General features: G+C 50.3%; 1 non-coding gene across 1 annotated transcript; it reads right to left on the bottom strand.

Annotated features, from left to right (window-relative positions):
* Nucleotides 1–750: 750 nt before the first annotated feature.
* Nucleotides 751–905, bottom strand: LOC143176005 (5.8S ribosomal RNA). Its single transcript, XR_013000623.1, has one exon. It is a non-coding gene; the product is annotated as a 5.8S ribosomal RNA (ribosomal RNA).
* Nucleotides 906–7,314: the final 6,409 nt, after the last annotated feature.

Genomic DNA, 7,314 nt, shown 5'->3' with positions numbered 1-7,314 from the left:
TCAAAGCGTTCGTGCGTCGAATTCGAAAAATAAAAAAAAGAAATACACCTTTTCTCTCTCTCTCGGGGTAAAAAGAGTCGATGTGTATTGTGTATAAAGGTTCTGCTGCGAGAAGTCTCGTTTTGCCGTGTGTTTCGGTAACGACGATCCTCCGAAACGTACATCTCATTCGTAAGAGAGGAAGAAAACAATCTCCCTGGGGCCAGTCGGTAATATACCGACATACGACGTGTCGTGCACATCCGTCTCACGCACGGTATACAAAATATGAATAAAACGTGTGTAGTCTCTCTCTCTCTCGACTTCTTAATATTTTCTTTCACCTCTGACGCATCATTTCAGGTGACGTCGGGAGCGCGGGAAAAAAAATTTTTCTAAACACACGAAACCGTTCATCTCACGAACAGCCGAAAAAGTTGTCGCTCAGATCCATATCGCAGTGGAGCGGTATCCGCGGGCGGTCGTAATTGAACGACGCACGACGCCGCGAACACTCACGCGAGTCCATACAAACGATTCCGATCGTTTTGCAACAACTAGAACGTACACTGTCCGTGAAATTCACAGAATTTTCGCGTGTCCGCGACAAACGCCGACGAGACACCCATCGTTCGGCTCGTACGTAGCATCCTTCTCTTAACCCGACTCAGAAACGTTCTTTGCGCCCTTCGGTAAAAAAACGTTCGATCCGAAGAGGTGAACGACGGCGGGGATTTGACAGAGCTACGCAAGCAGTGTATGGTACGTAAACGACCCTCAGCCAGGCGTGGTCCAGGAATTGTATCCGTGGACCGCAATGTGCGTTCGAAATGTCGATGTTCATGTGTCCTGCAGTTCACACGTTGACGCGCAATTAGCTGCGTTCTTCATCGACCCACGAGCCAAGTGATCCACCGTTCAGGGTAATCGTATAAATTTTATATTTCACATATATAATTTTATTCTCATTTGTTCGACCTAATATCTCTCTTCTTTCAAAGAGAAGATAAAGTTGATACCTGAATCTCCGACCAGCGCGCGAAGGAGATCAGGCGTCGCCTTGGAGACGACACCGAAGCCTTTCGAGACGAAAAACGTTCAAGTAATATGTATATATTTCTCGACGTTCCGGGCGTATAGTGCATTCAAAAACCCGCGAAAGACGCAGAAGACTCGCACGCGTGGAAACGACGGGGATATATTTTGTATCCTACCCGATACTGAATCCATCGCGTGCAGTCGACCCTCGCGTTCTTCCGATCAGACGCATCTATTGTTGCGCGCATGTTTTCGCGTCGCATCGCGCGAAACGTTGCACGAATCGTACCGATCGATCGATTGAAAGCAAATAATGAAAAAAGACTTCACAGCTGGCTCTTTGCCGGTCATTCGTCCCATGTTATCTCTTGCCGCGAAATTGGCGCGCAAGAGTTGGGTGTCAGACGCGCGGCTTTAAAACGAGCTTCACGGCCGGTCCCTTCGTTACCGCTTTCGTTCTTTCTCTCGGAACGACCATGAACGAACACGACGAGCGACGCTACGGCATACACACGTCCACGGATTCGATTAAAAAAACAGACTTCACAGCTGGCTCTTTGCCGGTCATTCGTCCCATATTATCTCTTGCCGCGAAATTGGCGCGCAAGAGTTGGGTGTCAGACGCACGGCTTTAAAACGAGCTTCACGGCCGGTCCTCTCAATTCCGTGTACGGTACACGCAAGATGCGGGTTCCACTTCCAGACTACCCGGTCCCTTCTCTCTACGAGAATCGATAGTAGAAGAACGGCTCGAAAACGCGTCTCAGAGACTAGGGGAAAAGAAGCGGTATGCGAGCGAAACGAAAACGCATTATGGAAACGTCGCGAAACAATGTTCGACGGTTGCTCGGTTCCAATCGTGCGGCCGTTTCAATTTCTCGTGCGCTTCACCGTCCCTCCGTAACTCTGGCCGATCGCGTATACCGAAGAGCCGACACGCGCAAAAACCACAGGCATTGTATACTGTATATATATATGTTACAGTCACAGCCTTCGCGCGTTTTACTCTCCGACGCGGGGTTTCCACGACGAAAGAGAGACAGTTTCGTGGCGGGTGACTCGGCCGAATCGCTACGACGGGTATTTCTATTATAGAACGAATCATCGCCACCCTTTACCAGTGCCCGACGAAGGAATCACAAGGTCATCTGGAGTTTACAATGCCAGCGACGGTAATTCCAACGAAGACCCGATAAGTCAACTCATCGTTCTATTTCTCCCCGTACAGAAAAGCGAATCGACGCTAACGCACCTCGCGCAAGCACGAACGTTCTCTTCGCGTGGATCATCCCATCGTCGAAAGATGTAAAGACGCATTGGAGATCGTGGTCTCTGGCGGGCTCATTGCACGCCCCACTGCATATCTTTCCTCGAATCGAGAATGATTCGTCCACTAAGGCTGCGAAACTACGCGTCGAGGAAACTAGGGGAAAGAAGCGGGATGCGAGCGAAACGACAATACATTATGGAAACGTCGCGAAACAATGTTCGGCGGTTGCTCGTTTCCTCCTGCGGACGTTTCATTGCTCGGGCGCTTCACGTCCCTCCGTAACCTTCGCGCGATCGCGTGCCCCGGAGAGCCGGCAACCGGTGAACCACAGGCGTATAAACTATAGTCTTCTATAGCAAGCCTTCGGCGGTTACTCTCCGACGCGGGGATTCCACGACGAGAGAGAATTTCGTGGCGGGTGACATCGGTCGAAACGCTACGACGGGTATTTCTATTATAGAACGAATCATCGCCACCCTTTACCAGTGCCCGACGAAGGAATCACAAGGTCATCTGGAGTTTACAATGCCAGCGACGGTAATTCCAACGAAGACCCGATAAGTCAACTCATCGTTCTATTTCTCCCCGTACAGACAAGCGAATCAACGCTATCGCACCTCACGCATGCACGAACGTTCTCTTCGCGTGAATCGTCCCATCGTCGAAAGATATAGCCGCTTGGAGATCGTGGCCCATCAAGTTCTTCCGTAACTCCTGCGCGATCGCGTACCCCGGAGAGCAGGCAACCGGTGAACCACAGGCGTATAAACTATAGTCTTCTATAGCAAGCCTTCGCGTTTACTCTACGACGCGGGGATTCCACGACGAGAGAGATTTTCGTGGCGGGTGACACGGCCGAATCGCTACGACGGGTATTTCTATTATAGAACGAATCATCGCCACCCTTTACCAGTGCCCGACGAAGGAATCACAAGGTCATCTGGAGTTTACAATGCCAGCGACGGTAATTCCAACGAAGACCCGATAAGTCAACTCATCGTTCTATTTCTCCCCGTACAGAAAAGCGAATCGGCGCTATCGCACCTCACGCAAGCAGGAATGATCTCTTCGCGTGGATCGTCCCATCGTCGAAAGATGTAAGACGTACAGAAATCGTGGTCCATCACGATTATTCGTAACTCTCCGAGTCGCGTATCTGAGAGTAGGACAAACGGAGAACCACAGGCATAAATAATACTATATGTTTCTTATATAGTTAGCCTTCGCGTTTTACTCTCCGACATGGGGATTCCACGACGAGAGAGAGTTTCGTGGCGGGTGTCTCGGCCGAATCGCTACGACGGGTATTTCTATTATAGAACGAATCATCGCCACCCTTTACCAGTGCCCGACGAAGGAATCACAAGGTCATCTGGAGTTTACAATGCCAGCGACGGTAATTCCAACGAAGACCCGATAAGTCAACTCATCGTTCTATTTCTCCCCGTACAGAAAAGCGAATCGACGCTATCGCACCTCGCGCGAGCACGTAACTACTCTTCGCGTGGATCGTCCCATCGTCGAAAGATGTAAGACGCACGGAAATCGTGGCCCATCAACGTTTTTTTGTAACTCTGCCGATCGCGTATCACAGAGCCGAGACGCACATACCACAGGCGTATAATACCGTTTTCTTTCGTATGGTAAGCCTTCGCGTTTACTCTTCGGCGCGGGGTTTCCACGTCGAGAGAGACATTCGTGGCGGGTGACATCGGTCGAAACGCTACGACGGGTATTACTATTATAGAACGAATCATCGCCACCCTTTACCAGTGCCCGACGAAGGAATCACAAGGTCATCTGGAGTTTACAATGCCAGCGACGGTAATTCCAACGAAGACCCGATAAGTCAACTCAACGTTCTATTTCTCCCCGTACAGAAAAGCGAATCGACGCTGTTGCACCTCACGCAAGCACGAACGTTCTCTTCGCGTGGATCGTCCCATCGTCGAAAGATGTAAGACGCACGGAAATCGTGGCACATCACGTGTTTTCGGAACTCTGTCGACCGCGTATCTCAGAGACGACGCGCGCGAACCACTGGCATATACTATTATATATCGCGTTTTACCCTCCGACGCGGGGATTCCACGACGAGAGAGAGTTTCGTGAGCGGGTTGACTCGGAAGAAACGCTACGACGGGTATTTCTATTATAGAACGCATCATCGCCACCCTTTACCAGTGCCCGACGAAGGAATCACAAGGTCATCTGGAGTTTACAATGCCAGCGACGGTAATTCCAACGAAGACCCGATAAGTCAACTCAACGTTCTATTTCTCCCCGTACAGAAAAGCGAATCGACGCAATCGCACCATACGCGTGCACGTAAACAACTCTTCGCGTGGATCGTCCCATCGTCGAGAGACGTAAGTTTTCATAGTATGAATTCGCGTTTTACTCTCCGACGCGGGGATTCCACGACGAGAGAGAGTTTCGTGAGCGGGTTGACTCGGAAGAAACGCTACGACGGGTATTTCTATTATAGAACGCATCATCGCCACCCTTTACCAGTGCCCGACGAAGGAATCACAAGGTCATCTGGAGTTTACAATGCCAGCGACGGTAATTCCAACGAAGACCCGATAAGTCAACTCAACGTTCTATTTCTCCCCGTACAGAAAAGCGAATCGACGCAATCGCACCATACGCGTGCACGTAAACAACTCTTCGCGTGGATCGTCCCATCGTCGAGAGACGTAAGTTTTCATAGTATGAATTCGCGTTTTACTCTCCGACGCGGGGATTCCACGACGAGAGAGAGTTTCGTGAGCGGGTTGACTCGGAAGAAACGCTACGACGGGTATTTCTATTATAGAACGCATCATCGCCACCCTTTACCAGTGCCCGACGAAGGAATCACAAGGTCATCTGGAGTTTACAATGCCAGCGACGGTAATTCCAACGAAGACCCGATAAGTCAACTCAACGTTCTATTACTCCCCGTACAGAAAAGCGAATCGACGCAATCGCACCATACGCGTGCACGTAACAACTCTTCGCGTGGATCGTCCCATCGTCGAGAGACGTAAGTTTCATAGTAAGCCTTCGGCGTTTTACTCTCCGACGCGGGGATTCCACGACGAGAGAGAGAGTTTCGTGAGCGGGTTGACTCGGAAGAAACGCTACGACGGGTATTTCTATTATAGAACGCATCATCGCCACCCTTTACCAGTGCCCGACGAAGGAATCACAAGGTCATCTGGAGTTTACAATGCCAGCGACGGTAATTCCAACGAAGACCCGATAAGTCAACTCAACGTTCTATTTCTCCCCGTACAGAAAAGCGAATCGACGCAATCGCACCATACGCGTACACGTAAACAACTCTTCGCGTGGATCGTCCCATCGTCGAGAGACGTAAGTTTTCATAGTATGAATTCGCGTTTTACTCTCCGACGCGGGGATTCCACGACGAGAGAGAGTTTCGTGAGCGGGTTGACTCCGAAGAAACGCTACGACGGGTATTTCTATTATAGAACGCATCATCGCCACCCTTTACCAGTGCCCGACGAAGGAATCACAAGGTCATCTGGAGTTTACAATGCCAGCGACGGTAATTCCAACGAAGACCCGATAAGTCAACTCAACGTTCTATTTCTCCCCGTACAGAAAAGCGAATCGACGCAATCGCACCATACGCGTGCACGTAAACAACTCTTCGCGTGGATCGTCCCATCGTCGAGAGACGTAAGTTTTCATAGTATGAATTCGCGTTTTACTCTCCGACGCGGGGATTCCACGACGAGAGAGAGTTTCGTGAGCGGGTTGACTCGGAAGAAACGCTACGACGGGTATTTCTATTATAGAACGCATCATCGCCACCCTTTACCAGTGCCCGACGAAGGAATCACAAGGTCATCTGGAGTTTACAATGCCAGCGACGGTAATTCCAACGAAGACCCGATAAGTCAACTCAACGTTCTATTACTCCCCGTACAGAAAAGCGAATCGACGCAATCGCACCATACGCGTGCACGTAACAACTCTTCGCGTGGATCGTCCCATCGTCGAGAGACGTAAGTTTCCATACTATGAATTCGCGTTTTACTCTCCGACGCGGGGATTCCACGACGAGAGAGTGTTTCGTGAGCGGGTTGACTCGGAAGAAACGCTACGACGGGTATTTCTATTATAGAACGCATCATCGCCACCCTTTACCAGTGCCCGACGAAGGAATCACAAGGTCATCTGGAGTTTACAATGCCAGCGACGGTAATTCCAACGAAGACCCGATAAGTCAACTCAACGTTCTATTGCTCCCCGTACAGAAAAGCGAATCGACGCAATCGCACCATACGCGTGCACGTAACAACTCTTCGCGTGGATCGTCCCATCGTCGAGAGACGTAAGTTTCATAAGTAAGCCTTCGGCGTTTTACTCTCCGACGCGGGGATTCCACGACGAGAGAGTGTTTCGTGGCGGGTGACTAGGCCGAAACGCTACGACGGGTATTTCTATTATAGAACGAATCATCGCCACCCTTTACCAGTGCCCGACGAAGGAATCACAAGGTCATCTGGAGTTTACAATGCCAGCGACGGTAATTCCAACGAAGACCCGATAAGTCAGCTCATCGTTCTATTTCTCCCCGTACAGAAAAGCGAATCGACGCTATCGCACCTCGCGCGAGCACGTAACAACTCTTCGCGTGGATCGTCCCATCGTCGAGAGACGTAAGACGCACGGAAATCGTGGTTCATCGCGTCTTTTCCTACTCTCTTGAATCGCAATTTCGTATAGAGCCTACACACGCGAACCACCGGCATATACTATTTCTTCTCTCATAGTAAGCCTTCGCGCGTTTTACTCTCCGACGCGGGGATTCCACGACGAGAGAGTGTTTCGTGGCGGGTGTCTCGGCCGAATCGCTACGACGGGTATTTCTATTATAGAACGAATCATCGCCACCCTTTACCAGTGCCCGACGAAGGAATCACAAGGTCATCTGGAGTTTACAATGCCAGCGACGGTAATTCCAACGAAGACCCGATAAGTCAACTCATCGTTCTATTTCTCCCCGTACA

This window comes from Nomia melanderi, unplaced genomic scaffold (assembly GCF_051020985.1).
Source record: "Nomia melanderi isolate GNS246 unplaced genomic scaffold, iyNomMela1 scaffold0298, whole genome shotgun sequence".
Classification (NCBI taxonomy): Eukaryota; Metazoa; Arthropoda; class Insecta; order Hymenoptera; family Halictidae; genus Nomia; species Nomia melanderi.
This window is presented reverse-complemented; position numbering and strand designations above follow the sequence as displayed.